The 21,379-nt window shown below is 47.1% G+C and overlaps 1 long non-coding RNA gene across 1 annotated transcript in view; it reads right to left on the bottom strand.

The window, feature by feature from the left end:
• Positions 1-213: 213 nt before the first annotated feature.
• The window catches only part of LOC144762032 (uncharacterized), a 76,209-nt gene continuing 55,043 nt past the window's right edge, over positions 214-21,379 (bottom strand). The window contains exon 3 of the long non-coding RNA XR_013596011.1: positions 214-625. This is a non-coding gene — a long non-coding RNA (uncharacterized LOC144762032). The remainder of the gene's footprint in view (positions 626-21,379) is intronic.

Below are 21,379 nucleotides of genomic sequence, written 5' to 3' on the forward strand. Positions count from 1 at the left end.
ACAGTACATGTAAGAATAGTATTTTACTTAATCAAAGGATGATGAAATTGACGCGAATCAAAGTGTAATGGATTTCATGAACTACAGCTAAACAGGTTGTCATGTTTTAAGAGCTTTATTTATGATGCATTGCAATATTCATCCTTTTATATCCCATTGTGGACACCAACATCATGTAAAGGATTCTACACTATGTAAGAAAGTTAGAGGGAAGATAATAGAAGAAGGATTCACTAGAAAGTCAAATTTTCTTGATGTTTAAGAATAACAATGTATAATAATGATTGTATGGATTTTATGACATTTCAACACAAGTGAATGTTTGCATAAGACACAATAATTATCATTGAAGTTTGCTATATGTTTGATACAGTGAACCAGTGGATAATATTTGATATTAAATGAATCATTATCTCCCCAGAGTTCCATTCTATGAAGCAGTGCACGCGGGGAGTGAAGCAGAGCCAGTCTCAATATCCCTGGACCGCCATTGCTGCACACTAAGGAAGCAGACTCTGTTGTTGCAGTGGTGGAGCAGCAGGACGCGAGGGACCACGATCTTTCTGATGCCAGAAGTAGAACATGAGCTTCATGTGAGACTGGTTTCAGGCTGCTATGGAGGTATCTGGAAACAAACAAGATCACAGTGAGTGACACAAATCACTGTAGGTGTACTGACACACAGTAGAATTGCATTGTAAAACTCTTCATGCACAGATGCATGTTATATGTTGGAATGAACAAAACACTAGCGGCAGACTTCATGAAAAGAGATTCAATCTTTGTGTAATGAGAACAGCATGCAATAGCTGGGTCTTTCTAATAGATTAGTTAGGGCTTGCATTAAGTAATTTGCTTAACTAAACACAATGGGCCAGATGTACGACCCTACCAATTTGCAAGTCACAAATTGCGTTGTTTTGCGACTCGCAATTTGCAACTCAGCTAATAGGAATGTACAATAGTGTCTCAGACACTGTTCGCAATTCCTAATGGGGTCGCAAATTGCCTGCCTCATTAACATTCATGTGGCAATTGCAATTTGTGAACGCATTAGGAATGGCTAGCACACCCAGGGAAAGTGGCCTGCTGGGGTCAGCAGACCACCATGTCTTTGATTGTTTTTTTAATAAAGCAGTTTAAAAAATCAAATGCAGCCCGTTTTCGTTGAAAGAAAACGGTGCATTTAAAAAAGGAAAATGAAACATTCCTGTTTCAGTAGGTGAAGCCTAGAGGCAGCGCCCATGTAATCCATATGAATGGTTAGACCACTCCTGCGTTTCCCATTTGTTGCTTCCTGTGCCTTTTCTACATTTGTTTCTTTTAATTGGTGAAAAGCTACCCTTTGTCCCGTCCCACCTTTGGGTGTGTTTTCTGTTTAGTGACAACTGCCCCTGTTTCAAGAGCCCTTACACTTTAATTAATTTATCATTTATCCGGCGCCCTCTTTTTTGCATTGAATGGCAGCGCTCTACTGCTTGGTTGCCTGTGGCCGCTCTCAGATTTATGGTATGCTCCTATCACAGAGCGCTACCCGTTGTCCGTGTGCCTTGCTCCCGCCCTCCCCCCATTGTCAGTGTTAACCACATTCCACCTACTTCCTCCGCTCCCTTTTCTGTACATGTGCTTTTTTGTTTATTAACCCCTTCGACGCTCATGAGGAGCTCAGCTCATCATGAGGTACGCCTCTCGTACGCTCATGACGAGCTGAGCTCGTCATGAACCACGGGTTTTTTAAAAAGTCAGCGCACAGCGGGAAAATGCGCAGCACGCATGGAGTTAAATTAGTTTTTTTATATCTGAAACAATACCTTACACCCACACTGCACTGGGAGTTTTCAAATTGCTAGTTTGCCATTTTACTTTCTTGCCAGAAGAGTGTGTTTAAGAATGGATGTATCATATCATGATTTCACAAATAAGCAAGAGTGTGAGCTCTCCGAGACTGTATACTTGCTTTGTGAAGCTTATTACTTATTTGAAATGTAGGTAAAACCTTGTGAGAAAAAATGCCGGTAATATGGTGGTTAAAAGTTGAAAGTACCTTATTGTTGCCTGCCAATGAGTTCCACCCACTAATCATGGGCCTCTGCAGTGCTCAGTCAGATTTGGTGCTGGATTTGCATGGGCGGGTCAAACCTCCAGGAGTGAGTCTCAAAATAAGACTGCACAATCTGTACAGCTTGGATTGGGAGCCATGGGAGTTATTTGTGGGGAGACTCACAAATGGGCGGATGTGTACGCTCAAAGAAGGAGAAATCGCCCATACACCCCCTACACGGACACTTCCTCGTCTGGAAGTGACGCATCAAATAAACCACCACCCAGCAAGAGCCATCCACCTAAAAAAATCACCATCTACACAAGCAAAGGAACCATCTATCACTCAAGAAGGCATAAATTTAGCAGACAAACCGACCACTTCCACAGTCCCAGATACCACAGAGGAGCCTTTTTTAGAGTTAGGCACGGCCCAACCAGGCGATCCAGGGGGAGAAAAAGAACCCCCAAACACAAGAAGTGTCACAACCAAGACCAAAGAGAAAGAAAAGAAGAAGACAATTGGCAAGAACACTTAGTTATTAATATTTCTAAGCACAAATTGACGGACCAAGAACTAATGGTGCTACAGAAAGGTACCTCTTTTGTTCCTACTACACACACAAATTCATTGGAACTTGAAATCAGTTTTTTTAAACTGATACGTAAGCTAAGATTACGCCATTTCTTTGACCACGTGGCAGACAAATCATTCATCGCAGAATCAGATCAATTGAAAGGACTTCGAACTAGGAGTACCTATATGGCCCCAATAAGCCATAAAACACTAGACTTGTTTGAGACAATGGTTAAGAAAGACTTGAGCAAGATTAAATTTGAAAAAAAGATCAAAAGAAACTTGACCAATAAGGATATGAGTATTTTAAAGAGACTTGCCAACAACAAAGACATCATCTGCACTAAAGCAGATAAAGGCGGAGGCCTTGTGATAATGGACACGGCTATGTATCAACAAAAAGTCAAAGAGCACTTAGCAGATACTAACACCTATGCTGTTCTAAATCGTAATCCGACCCAAGAATATGCAAACAAACTGACAGAAATTGTTGGAAGAGCAAAAGAAAACGGAGTAATAGCGGAGAAAACCAGAAATTTTCTAACAAAAACCTATCCAAAAAGTCCCACATTTTATATGTTGCCAAAAGTGCATAAGGATCTATTCAACCCACCATTACGTCCTATTGTCTCGACAAAAGACAGCATACATGAACCCATTGGTCAACTGATAGATAGATACATGCAACCCACGGTACAGAAAATGGCTACCTATATCAAAGATTCCACCAATTTCCTGATGAGATTGGATATGTTAGAGATAGCAACCAATGAACAACTGTTACTGTGCACCGCTGATGTTAAATCTTTATACACCGCTATGCCTCATGGAGCTGGAATAGAAGCTATGGAAGAAGCAATTTTATCCACAGATTATGATCAACCTATGCAAGTGTTCCTCATGGAACTCATAGTCTTCACACTTTATCATAGCTATTTCAAAATGGATGACCCATGGTATCAACAACTGGTAGGTACTTCGATGGGCAACTGTGCCGCCCCAGTGTATGCAAATTTATTCATGAAAGCATATGAAGAACAACTAATATTGAGCAACCCCACATGGACAGACAATTTAAAGATGATAGCACGTTACATTGATGACATTTTTATCCTATGGAACAGCACTGAAGAAACTTTGCAGAAGGCACTGTTGGAGTTAAATACTAAAAATGGGAGAATACAACTCACTTGGGAGATATCAAAAACCTCCATCACGTTTTTGAATGTTCGAGTCAACTTGCATAAAGGGAAAATTGAAACAGAAATGTATCGCAAGGAGACAGACAGGAACAATACCCTCCATTTCCATAGTTTTCATCAGGAGTCATTAAAATTACATTTACCCACATCTCAGTTGATGAGAGCTAAAAGAATTACCTCAAACGAGGACAAGGTAGAAAGCACATTGAAAATCATGGGAGAAAGATTTCGCAACAGAGGTTATCCAAATAATCTCATAAAACAATCCATAGAGAAAGTGAGCCACATACCCAGAAAAGATCTACTGAAAACACGATCTAAGGTGAAAGGATGCCAATCGTGTCCAAATACTCTACGATGAGTTACAAATTCAAAAAGATCATTCGAAATCATTGGAACACTTTACGAGCAGAACCTGACTTTGTTTGTAAATCTGTTTATTAAGGCCCCGAAAGTGGGATGAACTTGTCAGTGACACATACACAGCGATAAGCCTACAACCCAACTTGGGCAGGCCACGTTAAAAGGGATGCTTGTAAAACTCAGCAGAAAGGCATGGTAAGGCATTTAACAAGCATACTCGAGTGCCTACAACCCAAAAAAGGCCGGCCGCGCGTTTCCTCGCTGTTTGTGGGAGCGTTTAGGCGCAACAGCCACTGGCCGTGATCACTCAGTCCCAAGGGCCAGGTGCAACCTAGGAACAAAAAACAACTAGGAAATTGGTAGGACCAAACGGGTCCAAACAGCAGTGAAATATCGAAGGAGAGATCAGTAGGTAAGAACAGAAAAAGGGAGGGAAAGCAGGAGGGGAAATATCGAAAGGCGAGTAAGAGACAGAGATAGCAAGGGCCTAGGAAGGAATATCGACTAGTGTCAATGTCAGCGGGGTCCACCCTCCCCTGCCCACGCACAGCAAATCGCTCGGACATATTATGGAGGGAGTAGGGCATCCTCGACCAGACGCAGGGCTCGCAGCCTAGGGGGCATATGACGCGCGTGCTCCACTTTGCATAGGTATTTTACCAGGGGTTGCCACACTTTGTTAAAGCGCGTATCGCGGGCCTGTAATCTAGCCGTGAGGAGCTCCATGGTCAGTACATGCCAGAGGCGCAGAAACCATGCGGTGGCGCTTCCGTTCTTTTCCAATAAAGGGCAATGAGTTGTCTGGCCGCCCCCAGCATCTGATTCATAAAGGGGGTGGTGATGGACAGAGCATCTGAATTAAGCAGAACACTCGTACCCAGTCAAAAGATCAGGGCTTGATCCATCACCGTTTTTTTAGCTCACTGCACCATCCCAGTTCAGAACCTGGCTACATGCAAATTAGTCTGTCCCTGGCCCAGTGCATCATGGGAACAGGGTAGACCAAACTACCAAGCCAATTCTTTACTGGAAAGGAAACAAGCTTCCGGGGACCGGTTTCTGGCATTACAGCCGTCTTCGACCCGGCTTGCTTGAATCCTGATGGTGCAGTGAGCAAGGGACTCATGTCTGAGCATACCCTTCCACTCCTATAGTGGCCAAAACGATTCATAAAGGGGGTGGTGATGGACAGAGCATCTGAATTAAGCAGAACACTCCTACTCAGTCAAAAGATCAGGGCTTGATCCATCACCGTTTTTTAGCTCACTGCACCATCCCAGTTCAGAACCTGGCTACATGCAAATTAGTTTGTCCCTGGCCCAGTGCATCATGGGAACAGGGCAGACCCCCAGCATCTGAAGCGCTATCGTCCAGTCATTGCGGGTAAGTGCCAGGAGCCCGAATGGCTTGACCCCGAGTAGAACAGTGCTAGTGGCATCAGGCAGAGGGAACCGCAGGACCCTTCTGATATGGCTCAGAACCTCCTTCCAGAAGGGGGTTAGTGATGGGCAGGTCCACCAGATATGTAAAAAGTCCCCAGTCGCCGACCAACACCTCCAGCACACAGGCGAAGAAGCCGGAAACATATTATGCAGACGCTGCGGGGTATAGTACCACATAGTCATCATTTTATAAGCTTTTTCCTGTTGGGGGACGCTACGATAGATTTTGGGTATGTCAGGCCACAGCCGTAACCATTGCATAGGCGTGATGTCAGCCCCCGAGAGGGACTGCCATCGAGTCTGGTAGGCATGGGAAGGCGGCACCCGGGGATGCTGGAGAATATGATAGATCTTGGAGACCAAGCCTTTTGAGTCAGTGAAATAACGGGCCAATTTCTCGAATGGGGTGAAAGCACGGGTAGCCGCCCGGTAGGTCTCATCTCCCATTACCCAGTGTCGTAGTTGGATATACTGCATTTTAGCGTCAGGTGGCAATCGGAATTCCTCCCTGCAGTGTGCGAAGGATTTTAGGGTGCCCCCGTCAAAGAGGTCCGTGAGAACCCTGCAGTCACCTTGGGACCATCTGTGAAAAGCGCTAGTGTGGAGGGGCGGGCGGGAACCACGGATTCTCCTCAATCGGGGTATGTGGCGAGGGAAAGGTGGTGAGGCCCCGACACACTGCCACCTGATCCCAGATGTCCAGCACCCTTTTCGTCGGTACCGCCAAATAAGCACTCGGGGAGCACCCCGCCTCATGGGTCCACGCCAGGTCCCATATGGTGCGTCCAGTCACGGCTCTATCCATGTGCAGCCACCCCTTCTCACTTTCAGTGGTACCCCACTCTACTATGTAACGGAGATGGGCCGCCCAATAGTACTCCACTAGATTGGGGCACCCCAGTCCCCCCCGGTCTCAGGGCGCCAGGAGGAGTGTCTGCGAGAAGCGAGGCCTCTTACCTCCCCAGACAAAGTTGGTTAAGTCTCTTTGCAAGGCTCTAATATTGTGCAGTGGAATGGGGGTGGGCAAGCACTGGAACAGATATAGGATTTTGGGTAGGATGGACATCTTTATGGCGTTTATTCGTCCCAGCCAGGATGGCACAAGTGCCTTCCATTTCCGCTGATCCTCTAGCACCGTTCGCCTATAGTCTCTCCAGTTAACATGCGTCCATCCTTCGAGCGAGGGGGTCAGCTGTAGGCCAAGGTACCGGATATGCTGACCCGTCCATCGGTAGGGTGCCGCCTGTTCGAGGTGGGGGATTTCTGTCTGGGGTATGGTGAGATTGAGCGCCCAAGACTTGTCATGGTTGATTTTTAAGCCCGAGACGCGTTCAAATAAGCTAAGCACGGAATGTAGTGCCGGAAGGGATTCGCGTGGTCTCGTGAGCGTCAGGATGAGGTCGTCCGCAAAGAGCGCTAGTTTATGATCAAGACCACCTAGCGGGATACCATGGATGTCTGGGGCCCGATGAATCATATCAGCCACCGGCTCAATCGCCAAAGCAAATAAGAGAGGCGAGAGCGGGCACCCTTGCCTGGTTCCTCTGCCAATGGCGAATGGGTCTGTGAGTTGCCCGTTCACTCTTATCCTGGCCCGCGGCGCGATGTGGGGTGCCATGATCCTAGCGACCATCTTTGGACCGAGGCCTATCTTATGGAGGACCGCTCTATGGAAGGACCAATCGACGCAGTCGAATGCCTTCTCGGCATCCAAAGAGAGGAGACAAGCCGGGATCCGCCAGTGGTGGGCCTTGCCAACGAGATGCGCCACTTTCCGCACATTATCTGCCCCTTGCTTTCCTCGAATAAAACCTACTTGGTCGGGGTCGACCAGGCCTGGCATGTGGGGGTCCAGGGGTTTTGCCAACATCTTTGTGTAGATTTTAAAATCAGTGTTTAGTAAGGCAATTGGACGGTAGGACGAGCACATCGCCGGGTCCTTCCCAGCTTTCAGTATCAGGGCGATCTCAGCCATCCCCATGTCAAGGGATGGGCCTCGGTCATCGGCGAAGGAGTTAAACAGCCGGAGCAGGTGGGGGCCCAGCTGCGCCTGAAAAACGCGATAGAAGGATAGTGGAAGGCCATCAGGGCCCGGTGTTTTCCCTAAGCGCAACTCCCGCACTGCTGACGCTATCTCCTCCTACGTGATCGCCTCTTCGAGGAGCTGGGCAAAGTGGGGATGAAGCGTTGCGCCGCTATAATTCCCAACCACCTCCTCTATTAGCTCCGAGGGGGGCCTCTCTGCTGTATAGAGGGATTCGTAGTAATCTCTGAAGGCGTCGCATTTAGCCCCAGCCGCCGCAACTCTAATCCCGTCCGGTAATTGCACATTGGCTATGTGGGCCTTAGCGGCTCTGGCTCTCAACCGCCTCACTAACATTCTCCCCACCTTATCGCCACCCTCATAATACCGTTGTTTCAGTGCCACTAGGGCCGATTCGGCCCTGTTGGTACGCAGCAGTCGGAGCTGACCTCTTAGGTTGGCCAGGCGCCTCCTCAGTTTCTGAGTAGAGCCGCTCTGATCACGCTCCTCCGTCTCCCTCAACTCCTCCGTCAACCTGTCTTCCAGGGCTCGCGCCTCTCGCGCCCTGGCGATCGAGAGGGACGTGATGTGGCCCAGTATCGTGGCCTTGAAGGCATCCCATACCACCGGGAAGGGCTTCTCCGGTATGTCATTATGTTCGAAGTAGGAAATGATGGCGTCACGGATGCTCTCCACATCCGCTGCATCCAATGCCACTTCCGCTCTCTGGGGGGGCCGGCCGCCGTATCTTGTAGGGTCAATGCGACGTGAGCGTGGTCGGAAATCGAGATGTCGGACATCTCCACCCCCAAAACGTCGCGGGAGAGATCAGGGGATATGAGCAGGAAGTCGATGCGAGAGTAGGAACAGTGGTCATGGGAATAGTAAGAGTACTCCCTTTTATCCGGGGAGAAGAAGCGCCAGGAATCGAAGAGCCCCAGGTCTCCGAATCGCTTACGCAAGTCAGAGGACATCGCCCCAGTTCCGCTAAAGGAGCCTTCGCTCCTGTCAAGCTTTGGGTCCCAGACCAGGTTCAGGTCTCCTCCTACCACCAGCGATGAACCGTTCTGTGGCACATGTTACCTCAAAAGGTCCCTAAGGTAGCGGTCCTGCGCCTGATTGGGAGCATAGATGTTAGATAGGGTGAGGCGTCTCCGTCCCACCTCCACTCCCACCCTGAGAAAGCGCCCATCACCACTCTTGAAGGGCCTGTCCGTACCCCGCCTGATGCCAGCCCTGCACAGTATCGCCACCCCCGCTGTCTTTGTGTCCGTAGCCGCCCAGAATTGCAAAGGGTACTTAGGGTGTGCCATGCGCGGAGTATCGGCATGGAGAAGGTGGGTCTCCTGTAGGAAAATAATGTCCGGATTCTGGCGGGTAAGATAGTGCCACACCTGCTTGCGCTTATTGGGAGAGTTAAGACCCTTAACGTTGAGGGACAGGATCTTCAGGGGGCCATGCACACTTCCAGTCATATCAGGAGCCATCAGGAGTCACTGTCAGGACCATCGTCGCCAAGCCACACACAAGAGTCATGCTCCGAGCACAATGTCGTATTTCGGCAGTTCCTGAGTTAGCGTTTAGCTCAGCTACACAATCTTTTCTCTTAACTCGACTAAAATATACGGGGGCCATTTTTTATCCTTTGGCTTCCATTTGTATGAACACGCTGCCTCGTGGTCAGCATGCCCTTTTGTCCTTTCTCGATACCCATGGTCGTCTACTTTGCCCAGCAACAGGCTATTTTTAGTACTGGTCAAGCGCACATGCGCATTATACATCAATTGGTCATCCTTTAGGAATGTTATCCCAAACTGACCAGTACTACTGGACTCCTCCCACATGCTGGCTGTGTTCCAAAAATGACCTTATATGTACCTAAAATGTGTAAACTTGTAAACACCTATCTTTTTATTGCTATTAAATTGTATAAAAGAGGGAGCACACCGATGTTCGGTGTGCTACTTCTTGCATTGCCGAAGGGTGCTGTAGGAATGTACCACCACCCCATGGGGTCTTAATAAACTTGTCCTTTGCATTTTCCAGTGTCTGTGCCAACTTCTATACTAAGGTGTTCGAGAGTTTAGCAGAGTATGTAGGCCTGATTGAACCCAACACCACAATTGGCGACCACGAAGGGACTCATCGGCGACTCGGATGCCCGAAGGAGAGGTCGTGACGAAGGATTGGAAACTCGCCATGGAAGCGATCGCTGCCTTTGAGTGACCCGAGTCTTGGCACCCACGGTGTTTCTTCCTTCCTTCTGATCCGACCTTCCAGGTGGCGCCGGTCCTCGACTGAGATTCTGATCTTGGATTGTCGTGTAGTGCCGTTTGGCTGATTCGATTAAAGAACTTGGCAGTTGGACTTTGGACGTTTGAAGATACTTGGTAAGCTTATGATTGGTAAGGTAGTCTACTGACACTTACTGTGGCTTTTTGAATTTGAATTTGAATTTGTTTGAGTTAGCTAACGTTTGGACCTATGAATTTGACGTATATGTGGAGTGCACCTCACATAGGCAGGCATGTAGGGATATTTCTCTGATTTTGCTTTTTGTTTGAGCGGCACACCGTGTATAAAGCATAGTAAGTGCCATTTTATGTAGTATCACGTTTTTCGTGATATTTTTGACATGCCTGTTCTCAGCACACTCCGAGGAATGTGCTGCCTTGGAAATGGTACCAGTTATCGATTAAATAAATCACAGCTGGCTCTCCCAGAGGGGACTCCAAATCGAGAGATGTATGTTAAATTTAGTATTCCGCCAATAATGTATAGTTCATTGTGGCATAAGTATACCAAAGCCGATCGTGAATTGCAATGGCCACTACATGGGTCATTTGATTTACGAAAGGTGCAATATGTGGAGCAGTGTTTGTTTCAGCGTAGGTCTAGACAGGATATGTTTGATTGTGTGCGTATGTGGGAGAAAGAGGTACGTGAACGATTGAAGCGTGAGGAAGCCTTGGCGGAGAAGGTGCAGCGAAGGGCTGCGCGTGACAAAGCTTTACAGCTACAGGAGAAGGAGTTACAGGAACAGAAAGAGAGGGAGACTCGAGAACGTAATTTGCAGATTAATGGGCAATTCCCTATCCGACGTCCTCTTTATCCGGTCCTTACTAATGAAATAGATGATTTTTCGTTATTAGATCGTTGCCCGCCTCCGTATGTTGCACCTACAGCTCCGAATGAGGAATCGGATGAGGAAGATCAGAATACACAGCGTACTAGGTTATCTTCGGATCGAACTGCGGAATTACGTTCGCTTGCACGAAAACTAAATGTTAATACTATAACTGTTTCTGAGATTAGTAAGCATATGGAACAGTGGTCTGATAAGGAGCGATTGTATTTCTTAGATCATTTTGGAGATGAGGTTGTTGACCGATTTAGAAAGTATTCTTCTGAGTTAGAACCTAAGGATATCTCGAAGGGTCGTGATAACTTTCGTAAAGGTCTCTTTATTCTTTCAGATGCGGATGAGTTTTTCAAGCGTTTGGTTCAGCTACGGAATGAGGCGTCGCGGCTACGGGAGTTGGAAAAGACATCGGGTTCACCTACGTCTGGATCGACGGAGATATCCAAAGAATGCTCTATCTTTGGAACAGATAAGAACGCCGCGATTAATGTTAGACCTTTGCGAGAAGCTGCGCCTTTGTATGTCCCTCATAAAGGGGATGGCACAGATGACGATAAAACGTCCAAAGACGCGAAGGGTTATTTTATATATAATTGGGTTTATACGCCTTGGAATAGAGCAGATGTTATGGCGCTTAAGAATGCTTTGCCTGATCCCCGTAAAAATCCAGCGGCTTTCTATGAAAGTGTTGAAAGTGCAATTTCTTCGTGTATTATGACACTAGTTGATATTGATCTGTTTTTTGGGCTGATATTGCCCCCTGATATGTGGAGAGCGATTCGTAAGTTTGATGACCAAACGGTTCTTGGGGCAAGTTGGAAGGACATAGCTCAAGCTGATTTAGACAGGGAACCAGCATGTAAGCCTTGCCAATTAATATTAGAACTCCCAGGGGCTATACTAAACAAATTAAAAACGCTTGTTCCCGCTAAGAAAATTGATTGGACCATGTTAGCCTCTTGTAAACAGAAAACGGATGAATCGGTTTCTGATTTCTTTTCTCGCTTTGAGGAAGCGTTCCATGATTACAGTGGGCAATCATTAACAGAAGATACAGGCAGGCATTTATTTGTTGATAAGTATGTGGCCAATCTCCTACCGGAGATTGCAAAACGATTAAAGGCGAGTGAAAGTTCATGGACCACGGCAACCCCTGCTTCTTTATTGACTATGGCTCAATACTATGAACGACAGGAATTGGAGGCAAAGGAAAGTAGTGATAAGAAAGTGAAGGATTTGAAGACGAAGGTAATGTTGGCTCAGGTCCAGGCTACAAGGGGGAACGACAGGGGTAGACGAGGATCGTATAACAACGCGCCTCCTCCCCGTTCTGACATCTCTGAGGATCAGTGTGCATACTGCAAACAGTTTGGACACTGGATTTCAGACTGTCCGGTGCTGAGAGAACAGCGTAGTCAGCGTGGTCGAGGAAGTGGAAGGTCTAGGAATAATTATGAGGGATCGAGAGGTGGCGCGAATGATCGTGGAAGGAGTGAAGCGAGGGGTCGTGGACAGACAGATTATAACACGTTTGATCGACGAAATCAATACCAGATAAATGAGGGTCACTCGCCTGAGTCACGCGACGAGCGTCATGCATAGGATTGCGTAGGATGGGGTGTGGAATCGGTTGAAGTACCAGTTGATCAAAGGGGTCCATATATAGAAGCACATGTCTTGGGTTCTACTGATCAGTTTCTGGTAGATACAGATGCTACTCGTAGCGCTTTGTCCAAACACTTGGTTCCAAGGGCTCCCCTGTCTGGCGAGGTAATTACAGCTATAGGGTTCGATGGAACGCCTACTTCTAGCCCACTGTCTCAACCTGTTACATTTTATGTTGATAAATTTGCTGCCCCATGTCCATTTTTGCTGTCCCCAAACACACCAGATAACATTATGGGGCTCGATATGTTAAAACATTTTCGAGCTACTATTCGTTGTGCTCCAGAAGGAGTACGGGTCGTGTTAAATGAAAATTATCCAGAAATTGAGCGAGTGTGTCTTCTCCAAGAATCTGAAGTATTAGCCTCCCTGCCAAAGACGTTGTGGGCCACTTCTGATACTGACGTAGGGCAGATGATTATTCCTCCAGTGCACATTACCGTAAAGGAGGGAGTATCTCTGCCACGTGTCCCACAATACAAAATATCTAGAGAGGGCAAAATTGCATTGATCCACATTGTGAATGGTTTGATTACGGCAGGGGTGGTTGAGGAAGTTCCCTATAATGTTTGTAACAGCCCAATTCTTCCGATTCTTAAGAGAGATACAGATACTAAGGTTTATCGTTTTATCATTGATTTGAGGGAAATTAACAAGATAGTAGTGCCTCAGTACCCGGTGGTATCTGACATCACCACGTTGCTTACGTTGGTTCCACCGACGGCAACTACTTTTACAGTCCTCGACTTAAAAAATGCATTTTTCTCGATTCCTGTACATCCTGACAGTCGATATCTTTTTGGTTTTACATTAAATAACAAATCGTTTAGATTCTGTCGAGTTCCTCAAGGTTATACAGAAAGTCCTAGCATTTATAGTCAGGCTTTAAAAAGACAGCTTGATTCTTTTGAATTACAGGCTGGGGTGGCTCTTATTCAGTATGTGGATGACATTTTACTTGCAGCAGACACACAGGAACAATGTGAGGAGAGTACTTTTTCTTTGCTTTCCTTCCTTGAGGTTTGTGAAACGGAAGCCGGGAATATCAAGGGGGGGGATCAGTTCTGTCCAGTGTAGCGACACCCGTCTTGAATCTCGGAGAAAAAACCAACGCAGCCTCAGTCCAGAACTACCTTTTTATTTTTTAGTTTTGCTTCTGAAGAAATTTGTTTCGTGAACTATGGCACCTCCTCCGACACGAAATGGGAGAATTCTTGGTGCTGTGCTGTTTGTCTTGACTATAGTGGTAATAGCAGTAATAGCTTGGACTATAGAACAATTGTTTCCTGCACGAGAACATTTACTGCCTACCACTCCAAGCCCATCTGAGCATTTCCATTTTACTTTGCCTTATCATGAAGAGAGACATAGACAGACTTATTTGAATAACAGTTTCATTCAGATTTTGCATCACACTCATAACATGACCAACATGTCCAATTGTTGGGTATGTGGAATGTTGCCTGGACATCAGAAGAGGGGAAGAACTTCACTTATTCCTCTCCCGTTTTCTCATAATGGTTCCTGCAATGCTTGGTACACTCTTCTTTTCACTTTACGATGGCCAACGAAAGGTGGACTACTTTTTCGGTTAAATAAAATATGCTTCAATGACAAAGATGGCTATCCACAAGCTGAAGGAACTAAATTCGAATGGGAAGAATACCGTCCGGACAATGTATCTATACCTCGTATTTTTACAAATCAAAGATTCATAAATGTATCGACCTCTCATGTGATAACTGTTATTGATACGAAAGCAGATCTTTGTATTCGAAATAAAAGTACAATCCCTGTAGGCCGAAGCGAATGTAATATCACGCTTACATTTGATACACCAAATGGAATTGCATTCGTAGCATCACGTAATACATATTTTATTTGTGGAAATAAGGGATATCATCGTCTTCCAATTGGATGGTTAGGAGCTTGTTATATATCTTTTGTATTACCGCCTGTATTTATTGCTCCACCTATGTATCATAATGATTATGTATTGTATCATGATTTTGTACTAAATAGGGTTAAAAGAACATTAGATATTGATGGAGTAGACCAGACCGATACCTCTTTACAGCAATATGTAGATTTCAATTTAGGATTATTTTCATTTGTGGGAGCTGCATTAAACAGTAGAAAGATAAGACGACTTACACGTGTTGTGGAAGCAGTTGCTAATGAAACTGCCTCTGCTTTAGGAAACATAACTGAAGAATTGCAGATTACTAGAATTGTAACGCTCCAGAATAGGATGGTTCTAGACGTGATACTAGCTGACCGTGGAGGTGCATGCCGCATTATCGGTAGTAGTTGCTGTGTGTACGTGCCAGATAATTCACCTTCTGTATATGATGCTATAACCAAACTACATAAAATAGCTGCTGAGATTCACCCAGAGAATGGAACATGGACTTTTTCTAGTTGGTTCTGGACTCTACTTAGTACATGGGGTTGGAAGTTATTAACTATTCTATGTATTATTATCGGAGTACTGTTTTCCCTGTGTCTATGTATTCAATGTGGTCCTACCTTATGCTCTGTATGTATCACAGCTTGCATTCCGTCCAAACGAGCTATTATTAAGCAAGAGAAACGAATTAATGATGAAATGATGAAGATAATGGCCATCAATATTGATGATGAAAACCCTGATCACTTCAGTTATGAGGTAGCTTTTGCTAAACGCTAAAAGGGCCGTCTGTCGTATTTTGGCAGTTCCTGAGTTAGCGTTTAGCTCAGCTACACAATCTTTTCTCTTAACTCGACTAAAATATACGGGGGCCATTTTTTATCCTTTGGCTTCCATTTGTATGAACACGCTGCCTCGTGGTCAGCATGCCCTTTTGTCCTTTCTCGATACCCATGGTCGTCTACTTTGCCCAGCAACAGGCTATTTTTAGTACTGGTCAAGCGCACATGCGCATTATACATCAATTGGTCATCCTTTAGGAATGTTATCCCAAACTGACCAGTACTACTGGACTCCTCCCACATGCTGGCTGTGTTCCAAAAATGACCTTATATGTACCTAAAATGTGTAAACTTGTAAACGCCTATCTTTTTATTGCTATTAAATTGTATAAAAGAGGGAGCACACCGATGTTCGGTGTGCTATTTCTTGCATTGCCGAAGGGTGCTGTAGGAATGTACCACCACCCCATGGGGTCTTAATAAACTTGTCCTTTGCATTTTCCAGTGTCTGTGCCAACTTCTATACTAAGGTGTTCGAGAGTTTAGCAGAGTATGTAGGCCTGATTGAACCCAACACCACAACAAGCCCACTCTCCATCCTTCCCTCCAGCCACCAGCGCTTCCCCCCCAGGTCCCACGCAGAAGAGGAGATAGACAGAAAGAGAAAATAGAGGGAGATAGAAAAGGAAAGGAAAGAAGAAGACAAAAACCTGTCAACCAGAAGCGCTGTACATTCGAACCCAACAATCGCTGCCAACGGGGCCGGAGTTCTCTGTCCCCATTACAGGGCATCCTACACCCGCAGGTTTGGACGCTCTCCGGGATGTCACTCCCCAGGGGGCAGTTCAGGGGGGGCGTGGCGATCCTAAGGTACAGTTTGGCATGGGGCTCTCACTGCCCCGGGCCTCGGCCACCGTGATCCGGGGGCGTAATAGACATACTCCCAGCATTCCGACCCATAAGCCCGGAACGTGAGATGTGGAGTCAGCACACCAGGAAGGATACAGTACCGCCAGGTCCGCCGTCAGGGCGTGGGAGATCATCCCTCCCGAGTCAGCCTTATCCCCCTCAAGGGATCGAATGTGGGCTATAATGTCTTGTTTAGCCTGACTGTGTGTGGGCTCCACAGCAGAAGGAGTGCGCCGCTGTCTCTGTACCATGGTCCAGTCCGGTGCAGCCGGCGTTCTCTTACGGGAAGAAGGCCGGGTTGGGCTCGCCGGGGGAGATGTCTACATGTGGAGAAGCTGTGCCGCCTCAGTGTAGTACCTCAGAGCTTTGCGTTTACCCTCCCACTGGAAAATGAGCGCGAAGGGGTGTCCCCACTGGTAGGGAATGTTCATGCTACGCAGCTTTTCCGTCACCGGGCGGAATGCTCGTCTTCTCTTCAACGTATTAGGCGCCAAGTCTTGGAAGATTTGAATTTTGTGGCCCTTGTTTGGAGGTCAGGCTGGTCTCGCGCACGTTTCCAGATCTCCTCTTTCTCCACAGAAAAGTGCACCCTAGTCAGGATGTCCGGCAAGAGGCCCGATTTCCCCACAGGGGCCGCCACTCGGTGTGCCCGGTCTACTGTGGGGGGTGACACGTCCTCGTCCCCCCGGACCTCGTGAAGGAGCTGCGCCACGTAGTCCATCACGTCTTCCCCCTCTTCTCCGAGCGAAACTCCCCGGATACGGAGGTTGTTTCGCCGACTCCTGTTTTCCAAATCCTCCTGCTTGATCTGGAGGTCGATGTTCTGTTCCTCAAGGGCTAACAGGCGCTGCCATAAGTGTTCCTGATCTTCCGTGCACGTGTCCATGGTTTTCTCTAGGCCGTCAACTCGGTCCCCAAGCTCCGTAACCTCCTTCCTAAGCTCGGTGACGCAGGAGTGCACCTCAGACCGCAGGGATCCTATCTCCGCCTTAAGTTCAGTCATAAAGGCGGCCATAAATGCCTGAGCGACGGGCGGGGATTCCGCAGCCGCCCAAGATGGGCCCTCCCCGGCCGCAGGCGCCCCGGCCTTGCCCCACATGGCCACCACGGTGTTGTCTTTAGGGGCCGCCGCCGAGTCGGCCCTAGCGCCTTTATTGGAGTGCGTCATCGTCCCTTTTGGCCAGAAGGCCCACCAGGAGGTCGGGGTCAGTCACTCCTCTGCGTGCACACAGCCTCGAGCGATAAGCAATGGCAGAAGGGTGGGGGAAGGGGCCACCGGGCGTGCAGCACACACTTCGCGGGCCACCTCCACAGAATCGCCGTGCACAGCAGCCTCTCCTCGTCAGCAAAATGGCGGTCGCCACACACCGCCGGGGCTCACCACTTCACCACCGCTCTCCCGCCGTGTCCACCGCCGGGGATCTTCCGCCAAGGCCAGGTCGGCGCCGATGCAGCCAGCCACCAACCGGCAGCACAAAAGAAGGGCACAGGGAGACACCAGCACCAGTCCGCTGCCAGGGCGCTCCACAATCAGCCACTCCGCAGCCGTTGCACCGCTCGCCCGGCTCTCGGGGCAAGCCGCCTCTTCGGGAGCCCAAAATGGCGGGCGCCGCCCAGGTAGCGCCGTCCGCTCGTACAATCACCCCCAGGGCACCGCACACAGCAGTCAGCCGTTGAATACTCAGCCGCGGTGTGTCCACCCCTCCGTGAGGCTCAGGGGAGCGGGTAGGTGCCGCCCAGCGCTCGCCGTACCACTCACTCGGCAATCAGCGAGCTGCCGCCACAGGGTTTCAAGATGGCGGGCTCCGCTCGCGCTGTGTCGTCCGCCCGCGCTGGAAGTTTCCCTCAGGACGCCACTGCCCCAAACTAGCCAGCGGACACTCGATCACGGCGTGCCCACCCCTCGAGGGCACGTAGGGGAGAGGTCAGGTGCTCCGCGATCCGCTATAATAGCATATATAGGCCGGCGGCAGCGGGAGCTCCACAAGAGCACGTCTGCTCACATCACCGCTCAAGCCACGCCCCGGAACCTGACTTTGAACATGCTTTTGAACAACCGCCAATTTTTGCCTTTACCAGGGGCAAAAATTTAGGGGAATTATTGAAACAAAAAAGGCCAAAAGAGACTTGTTTTCGAGGAACAAGACCGTGCCTACAATGTGGGCACTGTAATAATATCATGAGGGGAATACAGTGACGCATCCGATGAAAGGACACACCATTAAGTTACATGCAAACGCCACCTGTGATACAGCAAATGCGATATACATGTTAAAATGCCCCTGCGGAAAAGTGTATGTGGGGAAGACCACACGTAAGATAAAAATAAGACTCAATGAGCACAAGTCAAACATTAGGACCGGAAATGTCAAATCGACAGTGGCCACACATTTCAAAGAAGAAAAACATAATGTGTCACAACTGCAATTTTTGATTTTGGAAACAATAAATAAAACAGAAGTACGTAATAATATTCGTTTTCTCCTCCAAAGGAAAAACAACTGGATGTATCTTTTGAACTCCCACAAACCATTCGGGCACAATGATCGCACCGAATTTACTTGTTATCTTTAAGCACACATGATATCTAGAATGGTTCAAACATTCTAGTTGATATATGATAAAAGCACACTGTTGCTTTAGCCTTGCCTACACGTATGGATGTCCGTACATTTAGCCAGTGGTTTATTATGCATGTTATCATTAACGCTATGATTTTGAATTTTTAGATAGCCTATATTGTTTTTCTTATTTGTTTTTTTAAAGCTACCACTATAATACCACTATAATTCTCATTGTTTTTCAATGACTTGAGATGCAGAAACTTTATTGTTGTCAAACCGAAATGTCATATTCAACAACGTGTATTGTAGCCCTCTCATTGGCCGGTTTTCCGATCATGTGACCGGAGTACGGGCCAATCAGAACTCTTCATTCTATTTGAGGTCACACTGCTGTTATGAAAGGTAAAGCTATTGGTCAGATGCCCTGCTAATGCCAGCAAAATTCGGAATGAGTAAAGGAAGACTGCTGAAGGCGTTTTTTCGTCTGAGATGTAAGTTCAAAATTACCGCGTTAACGTTGTTTGGTCTTTTCAAACAGCACACTGCTTTAAGAGCACCTTTTAAACAGTACATTGCTTCAAGAGTTCTTATAAAGTGAGCTGCTCGATGTCATTTTACTTTTCTGTTGAGTTTTACTCTTCAGTTGCGCGCTATTCAAGAACTGATGAACATGAGCACATGTGAGTGCCTAGTTGGCATTATTTTTGATATTCACGTTATATACCACTTATGCACTGGGGTAATCACGTTTGAACACGATTTTTCAACACAGTGTTTGTTTTGGTAAGATATATGTAAACGACAATTTGACAATTTTATTTTACTGTTGATTGACACTAGCATTATTGTACCTTGTTTCAGCTGATTGTCCCTGATGAAGGTCAACAATGACCGAAATGCATTGGACTAATGGATGGAAAATGATTATAATCTTATAGAACACAATTTGTGAAAGACGAACTTTTGAAAAATCTTATGAATGAAATAAATTCGTAAAAAGTCAAATATTGTTTTTGAAGTGAAATTTGGAGGAACTCTGGGATAGCCAGGAGGATTCACAAGCTGTGCAACAGGGGATGCTCTCACGGCTGGTGGGAAGCACTACATTGTGATTTTCAGTTAAGACGCCTATGACAAGAGGCGTCACTCTGTTTTAGCACGCTCTAAAATTGACGAAAGTGGCATTTTGAATATATGAACATTAAAGTAAAACGGCACAATCTTTACACATTTACGAGACTCACAATAGACCACATTCCCCGATTCTATATGTAATATGATTCTGGTGCGTGCCTGATGTAATCTTTGTCCAGCCATCCCTTCCCACTATCTGGAGTAAGCTTCCTATGCCTTCAGCAGGCTTCCTGTCCCTCTTTGGAAACTAACCTTCCGGTCTGGGAGCTGGCTCCCCCATGGAAGACGACAGCCGCTGTGCTTAAGCTGAACACATTGCACTAGGGGCTGCAGCCAGGCGAGCAACACCCATTGGGCAAAAGTGGCTTCAGCCCCCCTCAGCTGCCATTGGCTGGGTTGCCCGGGCTGGAGTTGGTGCCTGCTTGCCTGACCTTCAAGTCTGGTGATCAAGTGTCCATAAATTTCACAGACTGTCCTTGATTTGGATCTCATGAGAGTTGTCATTGATGATCCCTTGTATGGATGCCTTTTGTCCGTAATTTTGGAGTTTGAAGGGGGCAGCGCTGTTCCCCTGTGAGAAGCCTCAGCTCCCTGATGGTGCAGCCTTGCACTACTCCTCTGGGCACAAGAGCAGACCCACCCCGCCCATTGTCATTCTGTCTGCCAGCTGATTCTCACATACAGATTGACAGTGTGCCAGTCTCGGCTTTTAAAGCAGTTGGTGGCCTCCTCCTGTCTCGGTCTAGGGCAGGACATTCTGTTTTAATAGTACATAAAGAAAAATGTTGCACCTCACCAGATGGAAGGAATGTACAGAATCCAGTTCATGTAAAGAAGCCAGTGAAAGAAGTTAAAAAGAAGGGGTTATAGTTCTTTCACAGTTTCATCATTTTTTAACTGAAGCATTTTCAATATTATTTACAAGGAAGCCATAGTTGCTTGCTTTTTTATTTTATGTTTCCAACAACCATGACAAGGCCAATAGTCCTGGCTTTTTGTAGGCGTGATGTGTTATATATCTGGATGCAATAACAGAAGTACAGAACAGAATACCTGTCAGACAGCACACTATGCTAAGCACAGATTTTTAGCTACTGTGTTTTAAGCCGTGCCCTATATTACATCGAACATGCCCTTTTGAGAGACCCCCAAGTTTTTTCAATTCACTTAAAGCCCTGGAAACAACATCATGTCACAGTCACCTCAGGTCCTGGCACTGGGCATCATGCATTACTCGACTTCCAAGTTTTATGCTTGCCTATGTGCAGGGGTATGTGGAATCTTTTCCCACCCCACCCCTTGCTTTAGGAACTACAGGAAGGGTGAAGTTCTTGATGGGTCTCTTCTCTCTGCAACCGGGGAGGGGTTAGACAGTGGGGAGGATACTCCCATGTCCTTTGTCCAGTTTTGCGCCAGAGCGGGAGCCAATGGTTCCTTGAGCTGGTTTGAACTGGGCTATGCAAGGAGGGCACCAAATGTGACCCTCCAGCATACTGAGTGGTGCTGCAAGTGCTCCCACCCAGCGCCAATAGTCTAAACCCTTTCTGGCAGGTGGTCACACCCCCTTGTGACAGGATACCTATTGTTCTGCCTTCCCCTGCTCGAGCTTGGCACAGCAGCAGGAGGG

This window comes from Lissotriton helveticus, chromosome 6 (assembly GCF_964261635.1).
Source record: "Lissotriton helveticus chromosome 6, aLisHel1.1, whole genome shotgun sequence".
NCBI lineage: Eukaryota > Metazoa > Chordata > Amphibia > Caudata > Salamandridae > Lissotriton > Lissotriton helveticus.